This window comes from Nothobranchius furzeri, unplaced genomic scaffold, assembly GCF_043380555.1.
Source record: "Nothobranchius furzeri strain GRZ-AD unplaced genomic scaffold, NfurGRZ-RIMD1 Scf050, whole genome shotgun sequence".
NCBI lineage: Eukaryota > Metazoa > Chordata > Actinopteri > Cyprinodontiformes > Nothobranchiidae > Nothobranchius > Nothobranchius furzeri.
The window spans coordinates 42,501-55,000 of record NW_027223067.1 but is presented as its reverse complement, the minus strand read 5'-3'; positions in this window follow the sequence as shown (position 1 = coordinate 55,000).

Below are 12,500 nucleotides of genomic sequence, written 5' to 3'. Positions count from 1 at the left end.
GTGGAGCACTTGGGTCGGACTAGGGAGGCTGTGTCGTGCCCCCTGGAGGTCTAAAGGATGACCAGTAGTTGTGGTTCTCGCCCCGGGACTTGGGTCAGAGAATAGCCCAAGTGGGACACTTGTGTCGGACTAGGGAGGCTCTGCCGTGCCCCCTGGAGGTCTAAAGGATGACCAGTAGTTGTGGTTCTCGCCCTGGACTTGGGTCAGAGTATAGCCCAAGTGGAGCACTTGTGTCGGACTAGGGAGGCTGTGCCGTGCCCCCTGGAGGTCTAAAGGATGACCATTAGTTGTGGTTCTCGCCCCGGGACTTGGGTCAGAGTACAGCCCAAGTGGAGCACTTGCGTCGGACTAGGGAGGCTGTGCCGGGCCCCCTGGAGGTCTAAAGGATGACCAGTAGTTGTGGTTCTCGCCCCGGGCCGTGGGTCTGAGTATGGCCCAAGTGGGACACTTGTGTCGGACTAGGGAGGCTCTGCCGTGCCCCCTTGAGGTCTAAAGGATGACCAGTAGTTGTGGTTCTCGCCCCGGGACTTGGGTCATAGTATAGCCCAAGTGGGACACTTGTGTCGGACTAGGGAGGCTCTGCCGTGCCCCCTTGAGGTCTAAAGGATGACCATGAGGTCAAAAGGATGACCAGTAGTTGTGGTTCTCGCCCCGGGACTTGGGTCAGAGTATGGCCCAAGTGGTGCACTTGTGTCGGTCTAGGGAGGCTGTGCCGGTCCCCCTGGAGGTCTAAAGGATGACCAGTAGTTGTGGTTCTCGCCCCGGGACTTGGGTCAGAGTATAGCCCAAGTGGAGCACTTGTGTCGGACTAGGGAGGCTGTGCCGGGCCCCCTGGAGGTCTAAAGGATGACCAGTAGTTGTGGTTCTCACCCCGGGTCGTGGGTCCGAGTCTGGCCCGAGTAGAGCACTTTGGTCGGCTACCGGGGGGTGTGCCGTGCCCCCTGGAGGTCTAAAGGATGACCAGTAGTTGTGGTTCTCGCCCCGGGACTTGGGTCAGAGTATAGCCCAAGTGGAGCACTTGTGTCGGCCTAGGGAGGCTGTGCCGGGCCCCCTGGAGATCTAAAGGATGACCATGAGGTCAAAAGGATGACCAGTAGTTGTGGTTCTCGCCCCGGGACTTGGGTCAGAGTATAGCCCAAGTGGAGCACTTGTGTCGGCCTAGGGAGGCTGTGCCGGGCCCCCTGGAGGTCTAAAGGATGACCAGTAGTTGTGGTTCTCGCACCGGGACTTGGGTCAGAGTACAGCCCAAGTGGAGCACTTGTGTCGGTCTAGGGAGGCTGTGCCGGGCCCCCTGGAGGTCTAAAGGATGACCATGAGGTCAAAAGGATGACCAGTAGTTGTGGTTCTCGCCCCGGGACTTGGGTCAGAGTATAGCCCAAGTGGAGCACTTGTGTCGGACTAGGGAGGCTGTGCCGTGCCCCCTGGAGGTCTAAAGGATGACCAGTAGTTGTGGTTCTCGCCCCGGGACTTGGGTCAGAGTATAGCCCAAGTGGAGCACTTGTGTCGGCCTAGGGAGGCTGTGCCGGGCCCCCTGGAGGTCTAAAGGATGACCATGAGGTCAAAAGGATGACCAGTAGTTGTGGTTCTCGCCCCGGGACTTGGGTCAGAGTATAGCCCAAGTGGAGCACTTGTGTCGGACTAGGGAGGCTGTGCCGTGCCCCCTGGAGGTCTAAAGGATGACCAGTAGTTGTGGTTCTCGCCCCGGGACTTGGGTCAGAGTATAGCCCAAGTGGAGCACTTGTGTCGGACTAGGGAGGCTGTGCCGTGCCCCCTGGAGGTCTAAAGGATGACCAGTAGTTGTGGTTCTCGCCCCGGGACTTGGGTCATAGTATAGCCCAAGTGGAGCACTTGGGTCGGACTAGGGAGGCTGTGTCGTGCCCCCTGGAGGTCTAAAGGATGACCAGTAGTTGTGGTTCTCGCCCCGGGACTTGGGTCAGAGAATAGCCCAAGTGGGACACTTGTGTCGGACTAGGGAGGCTCTGCCGTGCCCCCTGGAGGTCTAAAGGATGACCAGTAGTTGTGGTTCTCGCCCCGGGACTTGGGTCAGAGTATAGCCCAAGTGGAGCACTTGTGTCGGACTAGGGAGGCTGTGCCGTGCCCCCTGGAGGTCTAAAGGATGACCATTAGTTGTGGTTCTCGCCCCGGGACTTGGGTCAGAGTACAGCCCAAGTGGAGCACTTGCGTCGGACTAGGGAGGCTGTGCCGGGCCCCCTGGAGGTCTAAAGGATGACCAGTAGTTGTGGTTCTCGCCCCGGGCCGTGGGTCTGAGTATGGCCCAAGTGGGACACTTGTGTCGGACTAGGGAGGCTCTGCCGTGCCCCCTTGAGGTCTAAAGGATGACCAGTAGTTGTGGTTCTCGCCCCGGGACTTGGGTCATAGTATAGCCCAAGTGGGACACTTGTGTCGGACTAGGGAGGCTCTGCCGTGCCCCCTTGAGGTCTAAAGGATGACCATGAGGTCAAAAGGATGACCAGTAGTTGTGGTTCTCGCCCCGGGACTTGGGTCAGAGTATGGCCCAAGTGGTGCACTTGTGTCGGTCTAGGGAGGCTGTGCCGGTCCCCCTGGAGGTCTAAAGGATGACCAGTAGTTGTGGTTCTCGCCCCGGGACTTGGGTCAGAGTATAGCCCAAGTGGAGCACTTGTGTCGGACTAGGGAGGCTGTGCCGGGCCCCCTGGAGGTCTAAAGGATGACCAGTAGTTGTGGTTCTCACCCCGGGTCGTGGGTCCGAGTCTGGCCCGAGTAGAGCACTTTGGTCGGCTACCGGGGGGTGTGCCGTGCCCCCTGGAGGTCTAAAGGATGACCAGTAGTTGTGGTTCTCGCCCCGGGACTTGGGTCAGAGTATAGCCCAAGTGGAGCACTTGTGTCGGCCTAGGGAGGCTGTGCCGGGCCCCCTGGAGATCTAAAGGATGACCATGAGGTCAAAAGGATGACCAGTAGTTGTGGTTCTCGCCCCGGGACTTGGGTCAGAGTATAGCCCAAGTGGAGCACTTGTGTCGGCCTAGGGAGGCTGTGCCGGGCCCCCTGGAGGTCTAAAGGATGACCAGTAGTTGTGGTTCTCGCACCGGGACTTGGGTCAGAGTACAGCCCAAGTGGAGCACTTGTGTCGGTCTAGGGAGGCTGTGCCGGGCCCCCTGGAGGTCTAAAGGATGACCAGTAGTTGTGGTTCTCGCCCCGGGCCGTGGGTCTGAGTATGGCCCAAGTGGGGCACTTGCGTCGGACTGGGGAGGCTCTGCCGCGCCCCCTGGAGGTCAAAAGGATGACCAGTAGTTGTGGTTCTCACCCCGGGTCGTGGGTCCGAGTCTGGCCCGAGTAGAGCACTTTGGTCGGCTACCGGGGGGTGTGCCGTGCCCCCTGGAGCCATGGGAGTGAGCTCCAGCAGACTGGTATTTTTCGGAGAACCAGGCCCACACTCCTCAGACTTTGTGCCCAGGGACAGGCCACCAAAATCGGCCGCGGCTCGTGCACTTTGCCCCTGCGTTTCTCCCAGAACCAGAGCCGGAAAAATCCCAAAATTGATGCCCAGAGATAGTCGACTCTGCCTGGAATAGATTGCCACCCAAACCCGCCAACTCACGCTGGTTTTCCGATGGCCTCACCTACTAACCCGAGCATGGTCATCGCTCGCACCTTCCAAAACCTCCAGGGGCGCAGGCACTTTTCATTTACTGGCCATAAGGCCGACCGCCTTAAGCGTTAAGCGATAAGCGAAAGGCTTAGTTTGGACTTAGTTTTTGGAGCGACGAGGTCGCCGTTTTGTCAATTCTGAACCGATTTTCACGCGGTTTTCGACTGCCTGCGCCTGGGGAGCCGCCCAGAAGCCCCAGGCAGTGTTCTGGGTGGACTTCCGGACCGGTCCGGACCCGGTACCGGCCGGGGGAACCGCACCACGCCTCTCGGGCGTTTCTACACCGATTTTCGCGGGGTTTTCGACTGCATAGACGGGGCCACCTGCTGCAGGGCCCGAGGGAGGGCCTTACTGAGCTGGGTCCGACGCAGGGCCCGGTTCCTGGAGCCCGCTGGGGGGGGGGGGGGGGTTCTCTAAGGCTCACGGCGGGCTGCTGAGGGGCCGGATCGGATGCAGACAGGCGCTCCTCTGCCCAGGTCTTTGCTCCCCTGCCCCACTAGGAATGGAAGACACACTGCCAACAGCTTCTGGAGGGTGATGGGCCCTGCTGCAGACCAGGTCCGACCCAGGTTTCAGCTATCCCACCCCGCAGGGACTTAAAGACACACTGCCATCAGCTTCTGGAGGCTGCTGAGCTCTACTATAGAGCAGGTCCGACCCAGGTTTCAGCTCCTGCAGCCCACTAGGACTTAAACACACACTGCCATCAGCGTCTGGATGGTGATGGGCCCTGCTGCAGACCAGGTCCGACCCAGGTTTCAGCTATCCCACCCCGCAGGGACTTAAAGACACACTGCCATCAGCTTCTGGAGGCTGCTGAGCTCTACTATAGAGCAGGTCCGACCCAGGTTTCAGCTCCTGCAGCCCACTAGGACTTAAACACACACTGCCATCAGCGTCTGGATGGTGATGGGCCCTGCTGCAGACCAGGTCCGACCCAGGTATCAGCTCCTGCACCCCGCAGGGAATTGAAGACACACTGCCATCAGCTTCTGGAGGCTGCTGAGCTCTGCTATAGACCAGGTCCGACCCAGGTTTCAGCTCCTGCACCCCGCAGGGAACTAAACACACACTGCCATCTGCAACTGGAGGCTGCTGAGCCCTGCTGCAGACCAGGTCCGACCCAGGTTATGGCTCTCCCACCCCCCTGGGACTTAAACACACACAGCCATCAGCTTCTGGATGGTGATGGGCCCTGCTGCAGACCAGGTCCGACCCAGGTTTCAGCTCCTCAACCCCGCAGGGACTTAAACCCACACCGCCATCAGCTTCTGGAGGGTGATGGGCCCTGCTGCGGGCCAGGTCCGACCCAGGTTTCAGCTCTCCCACCCCGCAGGGACTTAAACACACACAGCCATCAGCTTCTGGGGGCTGCTGAGCCCTGCTGCAGACCAGGTCCGACCCAGGTTTCAGCTCTCCCACCCCGCAGGGTCTTTAACACACACACTGCCATCAGCTGCTGGAGGCTGCTGAGCTCCGCTATAGACCAGGTCCGACCCAGGTTTCTGCTCCTGCACCCCGCAGGGAATGAAAGACACACTGCCATCAGCTTCTGGAGGCTGCTGAGCCCTGCTGCAGACCAGGTCCGACCCAGGTATCGGCTCTCCAACCAGGCAGAGACTTAAACACACACACACACACACACACTGCCATCAGCTTCTGGGGGCTGCTGAGCTCTGCTGTAGACCGGGTCCGACCCAGGTTTCTGCTCCTCCACCCCGCAGGGACTTAAACACACACTGCCACCAGCTTCTGGAGGGTGATGGGCCCTGCTTTAGACCAGGTCTGACCCGGGATATAGCTCTCCCACCCCGCAGGGACTTAAACACTCACTGCCATCAGCTGCTGGAGGCTGCCGAGCTCTGCTGCAGACCAGGTCCCACCCAGGTTTCTGCTCCTGCACCCCGCAGGGACTTAAACACACACTGCCACCAGCTTCTGGAGGGTGATGGGCCCTGCTGTGGACCAGGTCCGACCCGGATATCAGCTCTCCCACCAGGCAGGGACTTAAACACACACTGCAATCAGCTGCTGGAGGCTGCTGAGCTCTACTATAGACCAGGTCCGACCCAGGTTTCAGCTCTCCCACCAGGCAGTGACTTAAAGACACACTGCCATCAGCTGCTGGAGGCTGCTGAGCTCTTCTATAGACCAGGTCCGACCCAGGTTTCAGCTCTCACACCAGGCAGGGACTTAAACACACACTGCCATCAGCTGCTGGAGGCTGCTGAGCTCTGCTATAGACCAGGTCCGACCCAGGTTTCAGCTCTCCCACCAGGCAGGGACTTAAAGACACACTGCCATCAGCTGCTGGAGGCTGCCGAGCCCTGCTGCAGACCATGTCCGACCCAGGTTTCAGCTCTCCCACCAGGCAGGGACTTAGAGGCACGCTGCCATCAGCTTCTGGAGGCTGCTGAGCTCTGCCATAGACCAGGTCCGACCGAGGTTTCAGCTCTCCCACCCCGCAGGGACTTAAACACACACTGCCATCAGCTGCTGGAGGCTGCTGAGCTCTGCTATAGACCAGGTCCGACCCGGGATATAGCTCTCCCACCCCGCAGGGACTTAAACACACACTGCCATCAGCTGCTGGAGGCTGCTGAGCTCTTCTATAGACCAGGTCCGACCCAGGTTTCAGCTCTCCCACCCCGCAGGGACTTGAACACACACTGCCATCAGCTTCTGGAGGCTGCTGAGCTCTGCTATAGACCAGGTCCGACCCAGGTTTCTGCTCCTCCACCCCGCAGGGAATTAAAGACACACTGCCATCAGCTTCTGGATGGTGATGGGCCCTGCTGCAGACCAAGTCCGACCCGGGTTACAGCTCTCCCACCAGGCAGGGAATTAAACACACACTGCCATCAGCTGCTGGAGGCTGCTGAGCTCCGCTATAGACCAGGTCCGACCCGGGTTCCTGCTCCTGCACCCCGCAGGGACCAAAACACACACACTGCCATCAGCTTCTGGAGGCTGCTGAGCTCTTCTATAGACCAGGTCCGACCCAGGTTTCAGCTCTCCCACCAGGCAGGGACTTAAACACACACTGCCATCACCTTCTGCTGGCTGCTGAGCTCTGCTGCAGACCAGGTCCGACCCAGGTTTCAGCTCCTGCACCCCGCAGGGAACTAAACACACACTGCCGTCACCTTCTGCTGGCTGCTGAGCCCTGCTGCAGACCAGGTCCGACCCAGGTTTCAGCTCCTGCACCCCGCAGTGGATTAAAGACACACTGCCATCAGGTTCTGGAGGCTGCTGAGCTCTGCTGCAGACCAGGTCCGACCCAGGTTATGGCTCTCCCACCCCGCAGGGACTTAAACACACACCGCCGTCAGCTTCTGGATGGTGATGGGCCCTGCTGCAGACCAGGTCCGACCCACGTTTCAGCTCTCCCACCCCGCAGGGGATGAAACACACACTGCCATCAGCTTCTGGAGGCTGCTGAGCTCTGCTAAAGACCAGGTCCGACCCAGCTTTCAGCTCTCCCACCAGGCAGGGAGTTAAAGACACACTGTCATCGGCTTCTGGAGGGTGCTGAGCCCTGCTGCACACCAAGTCTGACCCAGGTTTCAGCTCATCCACCCCGCAGGGACCTAAACACACACTGCCATCAGCTTCTGAGTGGTAATGGGCCCTGCTGCAGACCAGGTCCGACCCAGGTTTCAGCTCCTCCACCCCGCCATCACCAGCTGGAGGCTGGCTGCTGCTCCTGCACCCTGCCATCAGCTGCTGGAGGCTTCTGTTCCTCCACCCCGCCATCAGCAGCTGGAGGCTGGCTGCTGGAGGCTGGCTGCTGCTCCTCCACCCCGCCATCACCAGCTGGAGGCTGGTTGCAGCTCCTGCACCCCGCCATCAGCTGCTGGAGGCTGCCTGCAGCCCCTGCACCCCGCCATCAGCTGCTGGAGGCTGGCTGCAGCTCCTGCACACCGCCATCAGCTGCTGGAGGCTGCCTGCAGCTCCTGCACCCCGCCATCAGCTGCTGGAGGCTGGCTGCTGCTCCTGCACCCCGCCAGCAGCTGCTGGAGGCTGGCTGCTGCTCCTCCACCCAACCATCAGCTGCTGGACGCTGGCTGCTGCTCCTGCACCCCGCCATCAGCTGCTGGAGGCTGGCTGCTGCTCCTCCACCACCCAACCATCAGCTGCTGGACGCTGGCTGCAGCTCCTCCACCCCGCCATCAGCTGCTGGTGGCTGGCTGCAGCTCCTTCACCCCGCCATCAGCTGCTGGTGGCTGGCTGCAGCTCCTTCACCCCGCCATCACCAGCTGGAGGCTGGCTGCTGCTCCTGCACCCCGCCATCAGCTGCTGGAGGCTGCCTGCAGCTCCTGCGCCCCGCCATCAGCTGCTGGAGGCTGGCTGCTGCTCCTGCACCCTGCCATCAGCTGTTCGAGGCTGGCTGCAGCTCCTCCACCCCACCATCACCAGCTGGAGGCTGGTTGCAGCTCCTGCACCCCGTCATCAGCAGCTGGAGGCTGCCTGCTGCTCCTGCACCCCGCCATCAGCTGCTGGAGGCTGCCTGCAGCTCCTGCACCCCGCCATCATTTGCTGGAGGCTGGCTGCAGCTCCTGCAACCCGCCATCAGCTGCTGGAGGCTGGCTGCTGCTCCTCCACCCCACCATGACCTGCTGGAGGCTGGCTGCAGCTCCTTCACACCGCCATCAGCTGATGGATGCTGGCTGAACGCTGGAGGCTGGCTGCTGCTCCCACACACCGCCATCAGCTCCTGGAGGCTGGCTGGCTGCTGGAGGCTGTCTGCTGCTGCTCCTCCACCCCGCCATCACCAGCTGGAGGCTGGCTGCTGGAGGCTGGCTGCAGCTCCTGCACCCCACCATCAGCTGCTGGAGGCTGGCTTCTGCTCCTCCACCCCGCCATCAGCTGCTGGGGGCTGGCTGCTGGAGGCTGGCTGCAGCTCCTCCACCCCGCCATCACCAGCTGGAGGCTGGTTGCAGCTCCTGCACCCCGCCATCAGCTGCTGGAGGCTGCCTGCTGCTCCTGCACCCCGCCATCAGCTGCTGGAGGCTGCCTGCACCTCCTGCACCCCGCCATCAGCTGCTGGAGGCTGGCTTCTGCTCCTCCACCCCGCCATCAGCTGATGGAGGCTGCCTGCTTCTCCACCCCGCCATCACTAGCTGGAGGCTGGCTGCTGGAGGCTGGCTGCAGCTCCTCCACCCCGCCATCAGCTGCTGGAGGCTGCCTGCAGCTCCTGCACCCCGCCATCACCAGCTGGAGGCTGGCTTCTGCTCCTCCACCCCGCCATCAGCTGATGGAGGCTGCCTGCTTCTCCACCCCGCCATCACTAGCTGGAGGCTGGCTGCTGGAGGCTGGCTGCAGCTCCTCCACCCCGCCATCAGCTGCTGGAGGCTGGCTGCTGCTCCTGCACCCCGCCATCAGCTGCTGGAGGCTGGCTGCTGCTCCTCCACCCAACCATCAGCTGCTGGACGCTGGCTGCAGCTCCTCCACCCCACCATCAGCTGCTGGACGCTGGCTGCAGCTCCTCCACCCCGCCATCAGCTGCTGGAGGCTGCCTGCAGCTCCTGCACCCCGCCATCAGCTGCTGGAGGCTGCCTGCAGCTCCTGCACCCCGCCATCAGCTGCTGGTGGCTGGCTGCAGCTCCTTCACCCCGCCATCACCAGCTGGAGGCTGGCTGCTGCTCCTGCACCCCGCCATCAGCTGCTGGAGGCTGCCTGCAGCTCCTGCGCCCCGCCATCAGCTGCTGGAGGCTGGCTGCTGCTCCTGCACCCTGCCATCAGCTGTTCGAGGCTGGCTGCAGCTCCTCCACCCCACCATCACCAGCTGGAGGCTGGTTGCAGCTCCTGCACCCCGTCATCAGCAGCTGGAGGCTGCCTGCTGCTCCTGCACCCCGCCATCAGCTGCTGGAGGCTGCCTGCAGCTCCTGCACCCCGCCATCATTTGCTGGAGGCTGGCTGCAGCTCCTGCAACCCGCCATCAGCTGCTGGAGGCTGGCTGCTGCTCCTCCACCCCACCATGACCTGCTGGAGGCTGGCTGCAGCTCCTTCACACCGCCATCAGCTGATGGATGCTGGCTGAACGCTGGAGGCTGGCTGCTGCTCCCACACACCGCCATCAGCTCCTGGAGGCTGGCTGGCTGCTGGAGGCTGTCTGCTGCTGCTCCTCCACCCCGCCATCACCAGCTGGAGGCTGGCTGCTGGAGGCTGGCTGCAGCTCCTGCACCCCACCATCAGCTGCTGGAGGCTGGCTTCTGCTCCTCCACCCCGCCATCAGCTGCTGGGGGCTGGCTGCTGGAGGCTGGCTGCAGCTCCTCCACCCCGCCATCACCAGCTGGAGGCTGGTTGCAGCTCCTGCACCCCGCCATCAGCTGCTGGAGGCTGCCTGCTGCTCCTGCACCCCGCCATCAGCTGCTGGAGGCTGCCTGCACCTCCTGCACCCCGCCATCAGCTGCTGGAGGCTGGCTTCTGCTCCTCCACCCCGCCATCAGCTGATGGAGGCTGCCTGCTTCTCCACCCCGCCATCACTAGCTGGAGGCTGGCTGCTGGAGGCTGGCTGCAGCTCCTCCACCCCGCCATCAGCTGCTGGAGGCTGCCTGCAGCTCCTGCACCCCGCCATCACCAGCTGGAGGCTGGCTTCTGCTCCTCCACCCCGCCATCAGCTGATGGAGGCTGCCTGCTTCTCCACCCCGCCATCACTAGCTGGAGGCTGGCTGCTGGAGGCTGGCTGCAGCTCCTCCACCCCGCCATCAGCTGCTGGAGGCTGGCTGCTGCTCCTGCACCCCGCCATCAGCTGCTGGAGGCTGGCTGCTGCTCCTCCACCCAACCATCAGCTGCTGGACGCTGGCTGCAGCTCCTCCACCCCACCATCAGCTGCTGGACGCTGGCTGCAGCTCCTCCACCCCGCCATCAGCTGCTGGAGGCTGCCTGCAGCTCCTGCACCCCGCCATCAGCTGCTGGAGGCTGCCTGCAGCTCCTGCACCCCGCCATCAGCTGCTGGTGGCTGGCTGCAGCTCCTTCACCCCGCCATCACCAGCTGGAGGCTGGCTGCTGCTCCTGCACCCCGCCATCAGCTGCTGGAGGCTGCCTGCAGCTCCTGCGCCCCGCCATCAGCTGCTGGAGGCTGGCTGCTGCTCCTGCACCCTGCCATCAGCTGTTCGAGGCTGGCTGCAGCTCCTCCACCCCACCATCACCAGCTGGAGGCTGGTTGCAGCTCCTGCACCCCGTCATCAGCAGCTGGAGGCTGCCTGCTGCTCCTGCACCCCGCCATCAGCTGCTGGAGGCTGCCTGCAGCTCCTGCACCCCGCCATCATTTGCTGGAGGCTGGCTGCAGCTCCTGCAACCCGCCATCAGCTGCTGGAGGCTGGCTGCTGCTCCTCCACCCCACCATGACCTGCTGGAGGCTGGCTGCAGCTCCTTCACACCGCCATCAGCTGATGGATGCTGGCTGAACGCTGGAGGCTGGCTGCTGCTCCCACACACCGCCATCAGCTCCTGGAGGCTGGCTGGCTGCTGGAGGCTGTCTGCTGCTGCTCCTCCACCCCGCCATCACCAGCTGGAGGCTGGCTGCTGGAGGCTGGCTGCAGCTCCTGCACCCCACCATCAGCTGCTGGAGGCTGGCTTCTGCTCCTCCACCCCGCCATCAGCTGCTGGGGGCTGGCTGCTGGAGGCTGGCTGCAGCTCCTCCACCCCGCCATCACCAGCTGGAGGCTGGTTGCAGCTCCTGCACCCCGCCATCAGCTGCTGGAGGCTGCCTGCTGCTCCTGCACCCCGCCATCAGCTGCTGGAGGCTGCCTGCACCTCCTGCACCCCGCCATCAGCTGCTGGAGGCTGGCTTCTGCTCCTCCACCCCGCCATCAGCTGATGGAGGCTGCCTGCTTCTCCACCCCGCCATCACTAGCTGGAGGCTGGCTGCTGGAGGCTGGCTGCAGCTCCTCCACCCCGCCATCAGCTGCTGGAGGCTGCCTGCAGCTCCTGCACCCCGCCATCACCAGCTGGAGGCTGGCTTCTGCTCCTCCACCCCGCCATCAGCTGATGGAGGCTGCCTGCTTCTCCACCCCGCCATCACTAGCTGGAGGCTGGCTGCTGGAGGCTGGCTGCAGCTCCTCCACCCCGCCATCAGCTGCTGGAGGCTGGCTGCTGCTCCTGCACCCCGCCATCAGCTGCTGGAGGCTGGCTGCTGCTCCTCCACCCAACCATCAGCTGCTGGACGCTGGCTGCAGCTCCTCCACCCCACCATCAGCTGCTGGACGCTGGCTGCAGCTCCTCCACCCCGCCATCAGCTGCTGGAGGCTGCCTGCAGCTCCTGCACCCCGCCATCAGCTGCTGGAGGCTGCCTGCAGCTCCTGCACCCCGCCATCACCAGCTGGAGGCTGGCTTCTGCTCCTCCACCCCGCCATCAGCTGATGGAGGCTGCCTGCTTCTCCACCCCGCCATCACTAGCTGGAGGCTGGCTGCTGGAGGCTGGCTGCTGCTCCTCCACCCAACCATCAGCTGCTGGACGCTGGCTGCAGCTCCTCCACCCCACCATCAGCTGCTGGACGCTGGCTGCAGCTCCTGCACCCCGCCATCAGCTGCTGGAGGCTGGCTTCTGCTCCTCCACCCCGCCATCAGCTGCTGGAGGCTGCCTGCTGCTCCTGCACCCCGCCATCAGCTGCTGGAGGCTGGCTGCTGCTCCTGCACCCCGCCATCAGCTGCTGGAGGCTGGCTGCTGGAGGCTGGCTGCAGCTCCTCCACCCCACCATCAGCTGCTGGACGCTGGCTGCAGCTCCTCCACCCCACCATCAGCTGCTGGACGCTGGCTGCAGCTCCTGCACCCCGCCATCAGCTGCTGGAGGCTGGCTTCTGCTCCTCCACCCCGCCATCAGCTGACGGAGGCTGCCTGCTTCTCCACCCCGCCATCACTAGCTGGAGG